The 19,558-nt window shown below is 44.4% G+C and overlaps 1 protein-coding gene across 1 annotated transcript in view; it reads left to right on the forward strand.

The window, feature by feature from the left end:
* Positions 1-19,558, forward strand: part of LOC144106278 (trissin receptor-like) — a 157,003-nt gene that overhangs the window by 65,641 nt on the left and 71,804 nt on the right. The window contains exon 2 of the mRNA XM_077639042.1: positions 11,017-11,109. The gene's annotated coding sequence lies outside the window, so the exon portion shown is untranslated. The remainder of the gene's footprint in view (positions 1-11,016; positions 11,110-19,558) is intronic.

Below are 19,558 nucleotides of genomic sequence, written 5' to 3' on the forward strand. Positions count from 1 at the left end.
TTACGCAGACCGCTGGATGAATGCAGCAGTTACTGATCAGGGTATTACGAAATGTTCGGCAGATTTTTTGTTTATTTTTTAGAGTAAGCTGACTAGGTGATTCTCGGTTCGAAAAATACTTAAACAGACACTGAGAACTACTCCATCTGACTTTCTTGGTTAATATTAATTCTATAGATGTTTCTAGCTGTGTTCAGAAACAGAATCCGTGTGTTGGTATAGAAAAAACATTTAAACACAGAATAATTTATGCAGAAGGTGGTCCCGTAGTCAGTGCTGGTACTGGGAGCTCGTGGTGTCTTGTGGCCTCCTACTGTTTGTCCAGCAGCAAAAAGATGCATTTATTGCCGAGAAAGTGGCGTCACGACGTCCATATCGACCAGCTGTCCGTGATCACCGCTAAGAGGTAGATGCCGGTGCTGTCTAGCCTCAGGGATCGGCGCGTAAAAATATGCCTGTGGCGACATCTACATTTCGTTTTTTTATTTTCTAGCTTATTTAAAGCTCCGTTTTCAAAGTGGCGTATCTTTCAACTAAACGCGGTAATCTCTCGTTAGAGGTTCACTTGAATACATCCTCAGCGCACTTCTAGCGTGGGTTCGCGCACACTAAAGTTTCGCGTACTACAGTCCGTATGTGTCTTACGTAATAATGGAAATATGAAGTGTACTAACAGGGAACCATCTTCAGGACGCATTAATGATAACCAAACACATTAAGCTCATAGGTCGGCGCCTAGAGCCGCGCTGGTGACGGTAGAAGTAAACCTGAGCTTCCTCTCTTGTGCAGTGCTCAAGTGAGTCAGTTGTTTCCAGACATGGTTGCCAATAATGCTGCTGTATCTCCGTTCGCGCACCCTGATTGCATCTGTCTCCCATGGCAACCGAATTGTTTCGCTGCTGACGCCATTTGCTGAGCGTCCCATATCGTTAGAATTCCCACTCAGACAGAACACTGATTACTTTCTGAGAGCACGAACACCACAGTTAGTTTCATAATAATTTTACTTAATCGCGTACCACCGACGGCTTCCTCGTCCAGCCGACGAAAAGGCAGACGCCTTAGATTTTTATGAAAGACTTCCGTACTTTTTGTTTAAGATAGTAGAAACATAGACAGCTGCCTCTCCCCCCCCCTCCCTTTCGTTAACCCTATTAGATGAACACAGTTACATAAGTAGTTTGCTTAACTTCTTTCTCTTCAGATCAGCTTTAAAGAGCAATGCATTACTCTGCCAAATCATTAACATACAAGATTGTCTATTGCACGTGCCGAAAGAACAAAAATAGTTAATTTTTTTTTCTCCAGCGGCCTGACTCGGTATGAAGACTGAAAAATAGATGTGTTGTTTCATGGCCCCTGTGAGGAGAGGACTTCGGATTTTCTCGCTATGGTCTAGGGCCACCATTGACTGTGTCTCACTCGTGCACCGATTTTGTTACGTTAGATTAGTGGGCTATAATTTTTCACTGCGCTTCTCTCTCATTTGATGCCCAGCTTATAGCCTGAGGGCTCTGATTTAACTTCAACTCCTTTGAGTTCATTAGCCCTCTAAATGACTGATAGGGAATATTCCGTAAAATCATAGACAAACATTTACAGGACATAATATAATTGAAAAAAATATTTGATTAGTTCACTGGAAAGCCGGAGGCATCAAGAAATGTATATCCGCCTTTTTCTGAAAAAATACGAGCTCATTTTGTAACCAGGCAGTGCAACAATTATATCTTATTCCGCACAGATGCATGAGGTAAAATTTTGCTCACGACTACCATTATAGTAGAGAGGGAAGTGGTTCCGATGAAGCAGGCTAAGGATTGTGATAGTATTTTGTACGCAAGAATATCACCATAGAGACGTGAGATGAAAGCGCCTGAGAAAATAATGGTAATCGAGTGGATGCCACTTGAACAATACAAGGAATGTCTGCCGTTCACGACAACGATCTTAACGACGGTACTCCGCGCCACCGTGGTCCGTATCCACAGGAGCCTGCAAAGGCTGCGCCCCAGGTCGTCACGCCTGGCCGGGAGAAGCACAAGGTCAGTGTTGCTGACGTCCCCGTCATCCAGAAGGTGGCTCGACCTCCGGCAACACCGGCAAAGGTGACGACGAAACGTTAGCTGTTAGCGTAGAGTCGGGTTGATTCTTGAGGAGAACAGGTGAATCGAAGGAACGAGGTCGTTTTTGGGTTAATGCCTGGAATCAACGAATTGAAGGGAATCGCAAAGGAACCGAGGCAAACATAAAAGCAACTGCCGCGCAAACACGTCTCAGAGAACCGGCCCTTGCCCTTGAAGGCAGAGTTGCAGTTTTCAGCAGTATCTCCATAGTTTATTGTTACATCATATGACCTGTAAACGTTTAAAAAGTTTCGCTAGGGTAGTCTGTTAACGCTCGTAATAATTGACATAAGCATCAGTGGAAATACATCTTCGATGACCCCCATAAAGAAATTAGCAACTGTAAGCTAGATTTTGTACCCTGTAAAAATTTTGTCCTTACGGTTATTGTCCTTTAATATTCCATGACAGCATAAAGGAAAGTGAAGAAGTGTTGATTGGTGAGCCTCCGTTTGCTTAGCCAACGTTTTGACAAGAGGACCTGTGCTTGTATGGGGAAAGCGTTTATCATTGGCGGCGGTTAAATGGGGCATTCGCTCTGAGGAGGAAGCCCCGATCAGAGGGAAGATGGTGTGATGTGGAACTTGACAAATCGTTGTACGTGCAGGATAGCAGCTTAAGAGGAATTAGACCAGCCTACCTGTAAAACTGCGACAAAAAATACGCAAGCTGAGCAGAACAATATCCGCAAGGTGGAAAGGATGGAGAGAGAGCGAACGTGGACATCACAGGCTGCGTGGCGAGGTATGGGGGCAGCGACAGTTGTCATGGTAGGTGGGTTCACTCGGCTTTACCCCAGTATTTATACGTCTTCCCAGCCTGTACCTACCATGTCACTGGTCGCAGCTCCCCATGCCTGAAGAGATAACATTTTGATTTCACATTCGTTATCTCTCCGCCCTCCACGCCCCCTGGATGTCGTTGTGATGAGTTGGCGGAATTTTTTGTCACAGTATTGCATGTAAACCGGTATAATCCTCTCTAGCAGCCATGGTGTCTTGTCCAGAAATTATCAGAGATCACGTTCCCCACCCCACCCGCTTTCCCCATCACACATTCTCTCCACCCCCTTAGCAGGACCTCCTCCTCGGATCGAGGGCGCTATTTAACCCCCGCTAGTGATGAGCGCTTCGCCCAGGCAAAGAGAGGTCTTATTGTCCAAACGTTGGGAAAACAGGCTCACCCTCTCCTGAACCCGTGTTACCATTGCGTTGACAAGGGTCCCATCTTCCCGCCCGCTCTCTACCATTACTACTCGTGTGATCTGTTTTGAACGTTACAGCCTCGGTTGCCGCTTCAGAGTTAGCCCGAAGCCGCTACTAGTATTACATCCTCGTACAACCTTAAGCCAGGTTGTCAACCCTAGGTGCATGCGTTGATCGCAGGAACACAGCCTATTTATCTTGCTCACGGATTTTGATTCCATTGATGGTCTTCTGTTTCAATAGTCGGCACGATGCTTTGCCCGAAACACATCCTATGACGCAAAATGACCCGAACGATGGCTTAGCACGATCCGCATACGTACATGCGTTGATGTTTTGCTGGCCAGGCAAGACAAGTGTGAAGGCCAAACAAGGCTGAACTACAAAGTGATTGACGGCTAGCTCGGCGGACAGAGCTCCTCCCGTCCTCTCGGAATTGAAGTTACAGGTGATAGGGGCTTCCGCAATGCCTATAAGTTACCGTTCTGAGGGATACGCAAGACGCATTAAGTCACGGTGTCACGGCTTCGATGATCGCGCGAGGTCATCACCGAGTAATGACAATAAGGGGGTGGCCGTACGATACCCGGCGTAGCCGGTAAACAAACGTAGTGCATGAGACAGAGGCGTGTTCAGAGGTAACGACAACAAAACAGCGTTTATAGCGTCGATACTAGGAATACTACAGCTTTTACAGGAGAGGAATGAAAATTTTGCACAAAATAAGCATTTATTGCGGAAAAACACACAACGCATTAAATACATTGAATTAAGTTATACACTGGAATAAGAAATTGTCCACAGAGATCACGACGAAGAAGCGAGTCCAGTTCAGCGACAGCTGTAAAGAAAGTTCAGAAGGGGAGCGAACATACAGTTGACCGGGGAGCGTGGCGGCAGTCCATCCACAAAGACGAAGGCTGGGCGGCTTCAAGGATGCGGTGCGGGGGCTGGGGGTGCCGGGAGTGCGTGGTGGCGGCTTTCGCTCCGTGGAGCGCACTGAAGCTCGTGCCCATTCGGCTCCTTCTTAAAGGCTTAGGTCGTTAGCGGACGAAGCACTCGGTGTGCAAAAAAAGCACACACTCCAAAAACGCACCAAGTAGTTCACACGCAAAAAGGGAGTCACCTAGGCCCCACACTTTGACACTGTATGGCCGCCATGTTGAAGTAGGGAAAGAATTTACGAATATACAAAAGCAGCTCAAGGCTTTGGCAGTAGTAGGGGTGACCTTGAGCTGAAAAAATAAAAGATAGACAGAACAAGCAGCACGTACGCCCCCACACGTGCAGTGCGAAGGGGTTGCACCCCCCCACCCCCTAGCAGAAACGACCAACGAGACAGCGTGAACGCACGCGTGCTCTTTCGTAGATACGCAGAGGCTGCATCGACATACATATGTATAGAAATGCGGACACATCAGTTTTGTATGAGCATAAGTGAAACAGATGCCGCCAGTTCTGTGACACACGGTAACCTTTAAATCATAAGACTATCCAATTTTTAACGGTTTAGAAGTTATCCTCAAAGAAATTTTCAAAATCTTCTAACTTCCTAGTCATGGCCTTCATTTAAAGGTTACTTCTCATTAGAAGTTATGCTAGACGTTGCGACACTACTCATCCCGCGCCCACAGGCAGCTTCAACGACCCCGTTTCACATTGAAATAATTCTTTGCGATCAATACAAGCCGACATTAAAAAAGTTCTAGATTGACGAACAAGACATGCTTTTCGGCTCCAAAACATCAATGCCATAGCCTTTGACAATCAGCGACTTAAGGTTTTTGTTTCAGTGATGAGATCTATATTGCTAAACAGCGCTTCTTGCACACAGGAAACCGCAAAGGCTCAGACACCGGCTGAAACGCCTGCTCGTGACCGACGAAAGTCGAGTTTCCCGAACGTCCAGGTCGCAAAGGAGCCGGTCGTTTTGGTCCAACAGATCGGACCTCAGCCTCCAGCAAAGCCACTGCAGGTGACGTGTAGAATTTGAGGCAGGAAGGAAAGGGAGCTAATGAGATGAGCATGAGCAAGAATGCTTTTAAGCCGCATGGTTCAGAGCCCCTTTTAAAGGCGTTTAAAATTAGTCACAAGTAGACGGCTTGCGTTAAACGGGCCTGCAGTTGCTTTGTTCTTCCTTGTGTACGTCTGTATTGCGGCGCCCATCTTCATGAGACCAACATCAATTACACACGCAGCAATGCATCGTACTTAACTCAGTTAAGATTATCATGCTATTTATGTCCGCATTAGAAGGTAGGACATGAAAAATGGAAACACCGCAAATATTAGGCCCATCCTGTAGCACAGAGTGCTCAAAAGTAGGAGCTATGACAATCTGAAGAAAGCCTAGCACTGAGATCACAGCCCCCAGCAGAGAAACAGTAGTAACGTGGTTCCTCTACGAATTACATGTAGCGCGTTCTCTTTGAAGGTAGCCCTACTTTTCTACGTCTCATTCTTGTAAAAATGAATCACCACGTTGGTATTTGAATAACCTAGTTCTATATTCAGAGGGAGTCAAAAGCTGCAAACCCGTAAACCAAGGCGCGAAGGATATAGCCAGATGTCAGTGCTCCGTAGCGTGCTCATGGCGGCTGTCACATGGAGTCCTTAGTTGACTTACAGGATTCAAGTGCTTTCACCATTCTGCGATAGTGTAAAAATTTATCACTAGATTCTAGTAGAGGGTGCGTGCGCAGGGTTCCTTTATTTTTGCGTTATGAGCACGTCGCTTGGTTGTACGGTGCGCAACAAGCTATGCCACAGCGTCGAAGCGCACTGCCTCAAATGCCGTCGTAGAAAGCCGGTATCAAGTTTTCGAGTAAATTTAGCTGGGGAAGAACAAACGTGTGGCCCAAAGAGCCATTTTCGTCTAGTGAATACAAGCAAAGGTCGCTTTTTCTCCGGGCTGTCAGCATTCTTCGTTGATTCGTTATTTTCCTCCGCTGACATGCGCAAAACCGTGTTTCGAATCGACAGGAGCCTGCAAAGGCTACGGCCAAGGCTGTTTCACCTGGTCAGGAGCAGAAGGTTGGACCGAGCCTCGCCCCTGCTATCCAGGAGGATGGAAAAACAGTCGCAGAGGAGGCAGAACTTGTGCAGGTGAATCTGGCGGCTAAATTGAGTTGGAAAATCAGTTGTGGCGTTGGGAAATATCGTAATTTCCTGTTTATAACTGACACTCGGTGCATAATCTTCAGGGCTTAATTCGGCATAAGGAAAAAAACAACTGAGGGACAATCAGTTGGATTGACGCAGAAGATACGCGACAGCATTATCCTCTACCTTCTTTTCCGTAGTGCTATCTTTGTGCAGCCTGGAGCACACACCGTGCCAATAGGACTACTACCGCTGCTTGTAACGTCACTAACCCACTGTCATCACTAGAACCCAACACTACTTTTGTGACAGAAGTTCTCTTACCAAACTGCTTTCGCCTGTGTTTAATTACAGCTGGTGTTTCATTACAGCCGGTGTTCGGTTCTAGCTCGTGTTTTAGCAGGTTGCACGTGAAGAAGTGGCGGGTGGGGAACGGGAATTCCCCGTAATTGCCACCTGCCACCTGTCATGTTTGGCAGGCGGGGGCTTTACACAGATGTCCGCGCCGGAAAGTTTTTGCGGTCGTGGCACTCCTAATGCTTTCGCATGAAAAAGTTTAATAGACTGCCCGCAGCTGGCAAGCCTGCAGCAATACGTTAATCGCGTCAGTCCCCAGGAGGACGCATTGCGGTGAATGGTCTTCTTTCCGGTGGCATCACTATATGCTTTTCTACACGTAAATGGTCGACTACTTTTCTGGTTGCGGGGAAAATCACCCAACACTATACTAGAATTATCGAAGGCCGATGCCTGTATTGACTGAAAATACTATTTTCATATGGAAGAAACAGAGGACCAAGGTAATCCGAAAACAATATTCTATTGTCGACTGAAAGCTAGCGAAAAACATGTCTGTAAACTGCGCGATGGCGACGGAAGAAAATTGTAATCTTTACTCGGCAAACAAAAAAAACACGATAACGCAAACTGTGCAGGGCAGGACATGTCATTGTATAAACTGAAAGGTAGAGTGCTGTACAGTCGTCGCTTGTAGAAAGCCGGAAAAGCAAAATATAGTCCGCACTTGTAGAAAGTCAGCGAAGCAAAACTATTTTACATTTTAATACGTAGTAAGCGGATTGTAACCCAGAAATTACAGTAATGGTGTTCGTTTCAAAGCTAGCTGAAAGACACGTTCCTAACAGCCATGCGCCTATATTCGGAAGTATCCTCCAGTCAGTAAAATTAAAGGAACAGAGTTTAGTGACGATATTTATTGTCACGAATTTAATAACTTATAATTACTTTCGTTATAAAATAAGTTGGATCAAGCCTCCCACTTAACGCAAAAAGCGTAGTTTGGCGTTTCGAACAGCAGTCTCAGTCACCTTTGAAGCTCAACAAAGCACCATTTAGGAAGACCGCTAAATAATTGAATGACGAAATTGATTGTGATTGTAGCGAATTTCCGGTCTCCTTGGCACTGTGTTTCTTAATTGCGTAACTCGTGCTTTCGTCCACACTTCAGTCGCCGTTTCCAGCTGTGCTCAACCGCTTCTTGGAGTGCGTTATTCCAAATGGGCCTGTGAGTGTTCTTCTCTTCGTCTCGCCTTTTAGGATCCGCACTAAAGGACTACTTCTTAAGCTGAAGATTTGGGTAGTCTCGTAAAAAAAAGAAGTATTACACCGCAAAGGCTCAGACTATCCTGACGCTCACGCGGTGTAGCTGTCTGCTAGCAGGCACTTTTAGCTGGCCTAGCCACATTTAGTTGTAGAGGCGGAGTGCGTTTGAAATATGTTCCAAATAGTCAGGATAGCGTGCCAATGTTTTTGCATATCTGCAAGAATAAACTGCATTCTCGAGAAACCGATAGATCGTCCTGAAGATATTGTAGTAGAACACGTTCTTGGGCAAGTTGGTTCATAGTTTGAGTGGATGAAGCGCACAAAAGACACGGCACATATGCAAAGACGGACACGACACAGGCGCTACTTGCAACTCACAAGTTCTCGTAGCAGACTGCTCGATGTGGCTGGGCTGATATGAGTGGCGACGATCATGAAAGCGCTGCTTGCAGGGGCACTCGGCCGTCCTCTCCACGGGAAGGTTATTTGCTCACGTAGGATTTGTAGAATTCGGAGAAAACCAGCTCAGCCTTTTTCGGGACAACTGGGATATATCTGTCTAACATTTTGAGAAACGGCGGCAGAGCTAAGACCATACTCAATTATCTGCTGTTAATTATTCTCATTTGCTCACATTTCATTTCCTTAAACGCCCCTTGAATACGGTATTACAAAGCGGCCGTGGAAACTATTAGAGAAACATCCTTTTGCATATTTGCGTTTTGTATGAAGTGAGAGGAGCCGGTGATAACAGTCATGCCGTTTGAAAGGCCGTTCCGGTCTGCAGCTATGAGGGGAAAAAACAATTGGCAAAGGTAAAAGTTCGGGAGAGTGGACGGGCAACTTGTAACTGATGACTGGTTCGATGTGATTCATTGGGGGAAGGATATTAGGCGCGGTGCGCATGGGTGTTCTGAAACATTTAGGAATTAATCATAGTTTGAAAGAGCGATTTATTTTCCTGGAATTTATAAATCACGAGATGGATGAATTTCTCATGACAAACATAAAAACAAAAACTGTAATCTAAAGAATTAGCCGACAGACGCATTAAGGGCCTGAATCTGCTTATCAGTCCCTCCTAACACGCTGTGGGAAATTCAGTCACGGTGGCGACTAAATTGCTGTTTATGACAATAAAAAAGCTTATGCATGTAGTAATTACGTTCGGCTTTGTCTTTACTTTCTCTGTAAACGATATTACGAGCGCTCTGCGCCTTTACAAAAATATTCTACGTACAGTCTATAGACTTCTTGTAGACTCTATTCCCTTCCTACAAATATTTCTTTTTGTCTATTCATAGTTTAAAGAATGTCTGTAGACAAAAGTCTACTAAAAGTGTATGGCCATAAAGCTATAGAGTGTCTATACACTGTCTATAGGATTTGTATTGCCTGTAGACGGTTCTCTATGGTTTGTCTATAGAGATTCTATAGACTTTAAGACAGAAGTCTGTGGACAGTCTATAGACTGCCTAAAGAATTTTTTTTAAAGTGCGGAACCGTTCTGTGTGGCGAACTCTTCGTGGTAGCAATTCCTGATTACTGAAAGCGAGTCTACATTTCCGCTCAACTAACGCCGTAAACACAATTTTCATTCGACGCCTCCGCTTGGGACGCATCATCGTACATGACGCGACGAAGACGGAGGGCACCTCTGCACCAACGCCGGCTGCTGAAGCTCAGTCGAGGGTTTCCATGGAAGTCCCGACTCCGAAAGGAACCCGAGTTTCACTACGTCGCGGTTCTCTCGCCGAGGCTACCGCCACCAAGACCAAGGCACGCATACGGGTCTCATTTATCTCCGCGAATTTTTCTATATCTACTAATTCGGCGCGCTACTCTGACTTCACAGTTTTGGTGGTCGAGAACTCCTTGGTCGCGCCGCTTGAGGCATTCTAGCTGCAAATTCGCGCATATTCCACGTCGTCAGATAGCGAGAAACTGCAAACTGAAGCCCCCCCTATGGGCGGCGGAGTGAGCTAATGACACGCACAGCGCGTATTTTTTTTGTTGCGATTTTGCAAACGTAAGTGCACTAGGTGACAAGTGCGTCAGGAGTGGTATGAGGGCTCCCAGTGATATATGAATGTAGTGTAGAGAATGACCCGATTCCGCAGATATGAAAATTAACCTTTAAGGCGTCATACCTTTCAGCAGGAGCTAAGTGTGCCGTCTAGTTTTTTTTAATTGTTTTATGCGCCTGCATGCCCGGTTTTTTTATGCTGTCCCAAAGCTTCATTACTGACACTTAATGAAAAGTACTTCGAAATAACTGTTCCGTGAGCCGCGGCAGCTAAGAATTTCGGGGAAAGACTCGAAAAATGGGCGTTTTCCTGTGATGCGGTTTTCTGCATAGATAATCGCCGTGCGGAGCTATATTCTTCACGACTGTTTTTTCTATTTTGACCACGTTTATTCTGTTGCACTCCGAAGACCATGCTGCAAGTGAGACGTTCTTTGTTTCTCACATTTACGAGTTGTAGTTTTCTTGTATCAATGTTTATCCTCTCTAGATATGTCCGCGGACACTGCATAACAAATATTCACAACACTACTATTAGCGCTTTGAGAAAAAAACTTTTAACAATGCATTGATCTGTTTGGTGCCAGCAAGAACATAATGAGTGTTGAGCGAAACATCATCCCATTTTCTTAACTGTGGAGCTTTTTCACAGGATTGGGAGGAAAATATATAGATTAGAAAATAAATATTGCGGATATATAACAGTGTCATTATGTAAGACAAGCCAAATGTTTGGTAATAAGCTCTGAAAATTGCATGTAAAGGCGTAAAGAAATAGAGAATTTGTTGCTAAAAGCTACGTCTTTCCTTAAAATATAAAAAAAATCTTCAACGCGCGTCACAACGCAGGCTAGCTCAGCACAGCCCCGGACTCGAAGATCCACACATCACATGATGACTTTGGCGGGCGCTACAGCTGAGGACCATAGTTTTCTCCTTGGTGGGCCGAAGAAATGGCTCGTTTTATTTATTTATTTTTGTTTTCTCGCAGCTCACGGGATATGGCCTGACCAGGACTCCCGGGTGCGGAGGATCCCCTGCAACACGCAAGGCTACTTTGCTCCGTGATCCGCCGCTTCCAAAGGTGAGCCCTACTTCTGGGAGCATCACTGACGACCGCAGCGGCCCCTGTTCTCCACGCGCGGTGTTATTCTTCATCAGATGCGGAAAGTTTTGCGGTGCAGGTTCCCCATATGTGGGTGGTTCCTGTAGGTTCCACGAAGTTTCGACACAGGAATAATAATTGGCTTTTGTTATTCCTGTGTCGAAACTTCGTGGAACCTACAGGAACCTCCCACATGTGAGGAACCTGCACCGCAAAACTTTCCGCATCCGATGAGGAATATTAATGCCGATTCCGCGGAAGAAGCTTTTGTCTTTCGAAACCGCCAGATATGTTAACTAGGCTGTCAAACTCTGAAGACGCTGGGGGAGGGCGTCTTTGCATCAGTGCTTCCATGCATCCATCAGTGTCAGTATGCTTATTTATATGTTTAAATACACCATCCACATGGCAGCAAAATGCTGTTTTGAGGAAACTCGTCATTCTTTTACTTAGAAACACATCAATAAACCTGCTGCGTATGAACTGAATAAAAAATAAAACTTGCTTGGATGACCAATTAAACGCTACGCGCTCGCTTAGCTTTTATCTTTCTTCGAGATCCTGGATGTATGAAGCACAATAGCGTCTGTCTGACCTTCAGTTCTCATATTCAAATTCATCCCATAATATCACTCTGATATCTCCGGAATCTCATTTATATTCAAGCAGGGGTGGTGGCTGCGAAGAAATGGCAAACTTGGCGTATACTTTTATTTGTGGTTGCACGTTAGTTCTGCGATGTATTCGTGTGGCGCACTTTTTAGCGTGGCAAAATGTCAGCGTTTCTTTGGGAAACCGGGAAATAGTGGTGACAGCGGGTTTCCGGGTGCGTTCCAGTTAGAGATTCGGGCACAAAAAAAGAGTATAGCAAACAAGATGTAAATAAGGTGGCTTAAACCTGAATTATTCACAGCAGCCAGCAATATGCGCTCATTGTGGCTACGGTCATTGATAAAGAACCGGTTGTAAAAGGAACGGTAAAAAATTTTGACTTCAGTTCAGGAGTATTGCAGCGAGTATAAAAGTATAAAATACCTTGTAGCTATAGCAACGGAAATATTAAAATTATGGGTATATTGGGCTCACAAGCCGACGCCAAAGGTTACGAGTCCTCTCTTTTTGTATTTGTGTTTTAGCTTTGCGCTATTTTTTCCTCTTTTTTATCTCGAAGTATGATAGCCACACCATTGGTTTAACTAAGCTTCTTTTTAACTTTGAGTTGCACGGAATTTTAATGCATTGATATGATGTTAGAAAGAAGAATCTACTGCCAGAATGGTGGTGTGAATTAATTTTCCCTCCTAAATTTCTGATATTGTCACGCTGTAGTCTTTAGAGCGCATAACCATACCGATAAGTTTTGGAAAAAAGGATTTTTGAATGGTAAGCAGCTTATGAACGCAGTTTATTTATATATTGGAAGATTTATCTATAACAATCAATACATCCACTGATCTCCCGTCGGCAGGCTTTCATTTTTTTTGCTATTAACGTTTTTGCTATTGTCAAAAGCGTTTCCTATTGGTTTTCAATGGCAGTATTAACTGCTGAATGACTGTGACGGAAACACTCTAAAAAAAAGGTTTTTTTCTACTCATCAGAAGAATGAACTGTAACCTTCAAAATTTCTGTAAAGGTACCTTAAAGTTTTGTAATATTCAAACTTTTCATCCCAAAATGTTAGTCATGACGTACTCCATTATTCTGCAACGGGCATACTTAATGCATTCTGTAAAAAAAGGCATTCAAATCGCCCGTGCTGTCATTCCTGTGGACTTCTGTTGCAATTGCAGCACCTGTCTCATCAGCTGCTTGTACTTATTTTTTGCTCCCTGCGTTGTTTCCTTTTGCGTCTGTTTTTTTTGTGTCTACAAACAAAGCTGACGTCTTGTTTCTTTTTGCTTAATTTTTAAAGATATTTAATTAGCATTATAGCGCCAAACCATTCATCAAACTTTTAAAAAGCCTGTATTCAGCCTCCAACAAGGATTTTTATATCGCGCGAACAGTGTTTTGAGCAATTTCAGAATCGACCTTTCAGTTTCCTTTTCAGCCCCGTATAAATCTTCGGGTTACAAGGTACAAAACACCACGCACATGAGGATCTTTGCTTAGCAAGCAGTATACTTAGAGCCACAGCCATGCACAAATTAGCGTTGCGACTCCACTCTGAAGCAAATTGTAATAGCGCTCTTGACAACTCGACTCAGAAGGTACCGAAGCGCTCTCACAGGTGTCACCGGCTTCGCGTCCGATTTGACGCGAGTTGTATAAACGCTACTACTGCAGCTGTGTCACCATACGCTCACGGCGCATTGCTACCGCAGGAAGCTCTTGTTGCAGTGGCGCTGCTGGTGCTAGCGACGATCACTGTGGCGCTGTTCCTCGCGTACGACGTGTTCGTGCAGTCGTTCGCGCCTCAGCACCACGACGCCAACGGTAGCGCGTTCGCCACGACGCCGGTGCCTACCACACCACTTCCCACGCCGGTCTTCATGCGCTAGGCCTAACTGCGCTGGGCTGATCGGCTGATTTTCCTTTTTTTTGTGCTCTTTTTACGTAGCGCTTCTAAGAGATTATGATCATAGTAAACGCAGAAAATATTGCCGCATTTGAAGAATATTGCGCTGTGTGATGTATTGAAGCCGTTACGGCAAGGCTTAGCAACTAGGCCTAACATAGGATAGGTATAACTCTGCTAGGTATTAGCTACCCGAGAAGACGTGTTAGCGCGAAGTCTCCCGATAGTTTTGCTTGAATTGCTCGCCAGTTTATTTTTAACCTTTCTTTTCTGTCGTTTGAAATACCGTAATTTTCGTAATACCGTCCGCATCCGGCGTATATTGTGCAAGGCTAATTTTTAGCGGAGTGGAATTCCCTTTTCGCTCGCTTGTCCACATACGCTCAATTGTCCACCCCCGGCACTTCGACTCGCGTTGGACAGTTCATGCAAGATTGGCTGATACTGAAAAGTAAAGTGAAGTGCGTCTACGTCTGAGGGATGTATAGCGGAAATGACGGTAAAGCAGAGAGAAGCTAAGCCGTGAATACATTACACCATTCTTGCCAAGCTATATTATGTTTTTTTAAAAATAACTAGTGGACAAATTACAATCAAGCGGTGAGGTTGAATCTGCGTGATGAATCGGAACTCCATTTATTGTTTTCTGCCGTAATGCAACTTTGTAATGGCTACGAGGCTAACTGTAACCCGTCTGTCGTTGCGTATAACTGCCTAAAGAACAGCAGCGAAGGAAGTGCTATGGTAACGCACATATGGGAGTGTAAACACGATTTAAAATGAATAAAATTTTATTTTCCGCTTTCCAACGCGGCTCTGGGATAGAGTGCTTTATGAGGAACTCCCTTAATGGCATCATCATCTGCCTTACAACACGCACTGCAAGGCAAAAGCCTCTCCCGTGTCTCTCCAATTAACCCTGTCCTGTGCCAGCTGCGGCCACCGTATCTCCGCAGACTTAATCTCATCCGCCCACTTAACCTCCTGCCGCCCCCTGCTACGCTTGCCTTCTCTTGGAGTCCACTCTGTTACCCTTAAGGACAAGCGGTTATCTTGCCTTCGCATTACATGCCCTGCGCAAGCCTATTTCTTCCTCTTGATTTCTGCTAGGATGTCATTAACCCGCCTTTGTTGCCTCACTCACTCTGCCCGCTTCCTGTCTGTTAACGTTACACCTTTCATTTTCCTTTCTATGGCTCGCTGTGCTGTACTTAACTTAAGCTGAACCCTTTTCGTTAGCCTCCACGTTTCTGCACCGTAGGTGAGTACCGGCAAGATACAGCTGTTGTATGCTTTCCTCTTGAGGTATATTGGTAAACTACCATTCTTTATCTGAGTGAACCTGTTATATGCGCTCCACACCATTCTTAATCCTCTAGTTATTTCCTTTTCATGATCCCCATCAGCGGTCACCACCTGCACCATGTAGGCGTATTCCTTTACCACTTACAGCACCTCGTTACGAGTTGTGAACTGCTGTTCCCTTACTAGACTGTTGAACATTACTTTGGGTTTCTACATGTTAATTTTTAGACCCACCGTTCGGCTTTGCCTGTCTAACTCATTTAAAATACTTTGCTGTTCATCTACTGAGTGACTCAGCAAGGCAATATCACCACGTAGTCGCTGATTATTTAGGTATTCTCTATTAACTCTTATCTTCAATTGTTCCCAAATCAGCTCTCGGAATGCCTCCTCTAAACAGGCGATCTTGTTTTTTTTTCTAAATGGCAATTTTGACTTCAATCACGTGACGCCGAAGGTGTCAAACGTCTAAATTTATTTGCTCATGTTTTAAAATACCGCTCACATGCACGTGGAAGCGCGTTGTTAGCATTGCATCTTTGTCATTCGTTCTCGCTTATGAAAGCATAAACATTTGTGAGCTTCAAATGTGAATTTCCATATACATCACTGCCAGAAAATGCCAAATGCGAAGCCATGTATTCGAGGTCTCATAAGAAGAACGTGAAAATAAATGCCTGTTTCGAACGGCGGGGCACCCTTTGGCTTCGCACAAAACGAGCCTCAGCAGGCGTTTGGAGATGAAAAGCCAGCGCAACAAAGCTTGTCGTACTAATTTACAGAATGAAGGCAGGAATGAATGCAATTTAAATCAACGCACTAACGATTTCCAGCCCTCAGTGACATTTGGAAATGCGGTGGAGAGCACGATCTTCATGTTCTGTGATATTAATTTAGTTTCTTCCCTTAAATTCCTATTTTCAATCTTCTACCTTGTCCGGGCACGTAATAACCGCTTACAAAGACCTATGTAACGCTTACCAGAACTTACCCAAACTTGACTTCCGACAACAGTTGTTCCCTGAGGTATTGGAAGCGGAAACACTTTCTCGTCGCGCGGAGCGTGTTCTTTTATTCAGTAAACTTGTCGTTTCCACATGTACTCATGCTGAGCGGACATTAATTCTTTCCTGAACACAAAAAGACGAAAGAAACAATAGTATATTGATTTTTTTTGTCCTGAGCAGATTGTTGTTCCTTTATGCGCTCTCAAAAATTCTATGCTCCCTTGGTTATTAACCTCTCTCGAGTACAGAGACGCTTTCAATATTTAACCCTGCGTTAAGCACCAGCGCTAAGTTTATCAACATCATTGTGGCTCCTCCACATCTCCGGTTTCCATAGCTTAGGCTTCCTGAACTCAATCCTGATTTTATTATATAGGCTGGGGTTCCTTCGCGGTCGACATGGTAAGTATAGGAAGTTACTTTGTTGTGTATATCGCAATTTATTTATTCAGATACCAACATGTAGTTCGGGTTTAATCGTAAGAAAAAAAGGTAAGACGTCATTTGAAGGAATGAATTGGTCTTCCTAACTAAAATTGAAAACAATAGCAAAACATTTTCATTCGCGTGACGTAACAGATAAAAGGCGGAACCGTCGCATCCGCATTTCCGCGGTTGCTCAGTGGTTAGCGCGCTCGGCTACTGATACGGAGTTCCCGGGTCCGAACCCGACCGCGGCGACTGCGTTTTTATGGAGGAAAAACGCTAAGGCGCCTGTGTGCTGTGCGATGTCAGTGCACGTTAAAGATCCCCAGGTGGTCGACATTATTCCGGAGCCCTCCACTACGACACCTATTTCTTCCTTTCTTCTTTCACTCCCTCCCTTATACCTTCCCATACGGTGCGGTTCAGGTGTCCAAAGATATATGAGACAGATACTGCGCCATTTCCTTTCTCCAAAAAAACAATTATTACACTAACTGCGAGTTTAATACGTTGCAAAACTTTCGAATATGATGCACTGAAAGTTTGCGTCTCCACTGTTTTCAAATCAAAAATAAGCGAAGCTTGGAATTCTAAGAGCCAGGAGGATGTGTGCAGTCTCTCAGGCACGATATATGAAACCAAATTAATGATGATTATGAATTGTTATAGCGCAAGGGCGTCTATGGCCAAGGAGCGCCATCGCACAAGGTATTTTCGACTTCCCAAGGTGGGGTAAAAGACGCATTACCCAAGCATATCACCCTAAATAAGCCGAGCACCAGATGAAACCAAATTAATGAGGCTTCCCGTGCTTTTGTTTAGTTGTGCCATAAAAAAAGGAAATAAAAATGTTACCAAATAGCTTAACGTTTCGGGCGTCCTTGAAAACCGTTTATCTATCGGCTAAATATTTTATACTTTAAACCGCGTTCAACTTATGGTATTTTGGCGCATTTTTTTTATATTTCAAATGCTGTCAATTCCAATCAGACTTTTACACAAAATGGCACATAACGCAAAAATGTAGTACACATAAACTTTCAGAAACTCTAAAACAATGTTTGTTAGAAAGTATTTACATGATTATGGAATATATATACAGACAACAGATAAAAGAACATGAACGGTACATCCGCGTTGAAAAGAATATACTTATGCAAGGCTAGTAACGTGGAATTACGGACGCTGTCTTATACCTGTATTAACAAGATTTAATTGCTGCGTATCAGTTTGTCAACAAGAGTTAAAAATTTTGGCAATGATGTGTTGGTAGTGGTACAGGTGACCTAACTATTTGATTCATTTTTGCAATTCGAAAAATGAATATCTAAAACAGTCGGTGCGGAATGCATATTCTTTGGGAGGGTCTGGAATCATCTACTGAGGTATACAACGAAGTATTTGTGTTTAGTGCTTGTTATGAAATAAATGGAAGAATAATCTCAGTCGGCCTAGTTTCGCGTAGTTTGTAAAGTAGGAACACAGGCCCACTCGCTGCACTGCTTCCAATTTGTTAAAGAACCCTTGTGTTTAAGGGAACCGAATTGTGTTACCACATTCCTGAACTGAGCGTATAAATGCGTTCTATGCTAATAGTTTGCTCTTCGGTGGCTCAGTTCAACGCAGTCTTCCGAGGAAGAACAATTAAAGCATGCAGGCATGCATGCATAAAGCAGTTGATACAATGCTGTTAATGCGTGATTGTCATCTTAGATCATGCGAATTGATTACTCCAAGTTATTTATGTTCGTGAACTCATGTTAGTGGTATGTTATTGATGCTGAACACAAAGAGACGTACAAGTTTCTCAGAAACTGCACGCCGACCTTTACAGGTTCAGTTGCAGGAAGCTCCGAACTAACGCGGCGATAGCACGAAGCTTAGTGGAATCATAGCTGGGTCAGAAGTGGCATCGAGGAAGTGAGCGCTGTTTCATGTTTTCGCGCTGTTCAGGTGGTGAAATATGACAAGCAAGTTACTGAGCTTTTGTTGAACTGAGACGTAGCGTTATAATGTATAGACACGTTCATGTGTAGCAATAATCAGGATCTACCGGGAGCTCATATTTACATCCATGCTCTTAATAATTCTGATGAAATGGGCATGGCAGGTCTGCTCAACAGCAGCAGTGCAGCGTACTATTCCGTTTGAAACTTTTTGCTTCCTTTTGGACATTCCATTACTTTACGCACCTGCACATCCAATGTAAATTGGCACGCATCATTAGGGAACGTCTGCAGAGAACTCTAACGAGATACGGCGCCGTCCAACTCTTGAATACCGCTGTTTCTGTTCATAGCGGGCGTCCCCAGAAAATAGCGCCATATATCTTCTTATTTACTGCGCAGCGTATGTGGCATGCGCTTGGGCATTAAATAGCCAATTAGTTCGAGCAGCGGCTAAAAGCGTCGGCTCATTGGCTAGCAGTTCTCTGGTACTATTAACAAAAATGAATGACACCATTCCTTTGGAAGAAATTGCACTCCTTTTACTTTTCCTGAAAAGGCAGCAGAGTCGCTAGTTTGCTGACTAAGCTAACTAGAAGAACCAGTGGTGTGGGAGTGAAAACATGGCAAGAAAATCAAAAATTATTGCCTTATGGCCAGTTTGCTGTCGGGCTTTAGTTGCTTGTCCAGCTTGCACCTCGCTTGGTCCAATCGGAGGTTAAGCAAGCGGAAGTCAAGCAGTAGCCAAGCAGAAACCAAGCAGAAGCCAAGCAGAAGCGAAGTAGAATCCGAAGCTAAATAGCAAAGAAAGTTTGACCTAGCCTTCTTCGAGTGCCTTCAGGTGTGTGTGTGTGTTTTGCACTCAGGCAAGGCAGGACGACGTAATTGCTTGTGCCGGTTCGATTCCTGTCTCCCGCATATAAGTCCAAGTCGAGAAATTCCTGTAATGAAAGCAAAGTTCGTGCTGTTACTGGTTGCCTTACCTGTGGCCCTTAAAAACTTTATAAAGCTACTCACAAAAAACGCGTGATGGCATTCATTCTGCTGTGGGCATCTGTTACCCATTTCACAGATGCTTACTGTCTTTATGCTGCTCTGTTTTTATGCGGCTTCACTCAGCTGACTTGCCGTATTGGCTCGTGTCAAGTAATCGAAACATCTGTCACGTAGGGAAGCTTTTAACGCCGTGAACAGTTCAAGGCAGAACTTGCAGGGCGCTGAGC

Source organism: Amblyomma americanum, chromosome 10, assembly GCF_052857255.1.
Source record: "Amblyomma americanum isolate KBUSLIRL-KWMA chromosome 10, ASM5285725v1, whole genome shotgun sequence".
Lineage (NCBI taxonomy): Eukaryota > Metazoa > Arthropoda > Arachnida > Ixodida > Ixodidae > Amblyomma > Amblyomma americanum.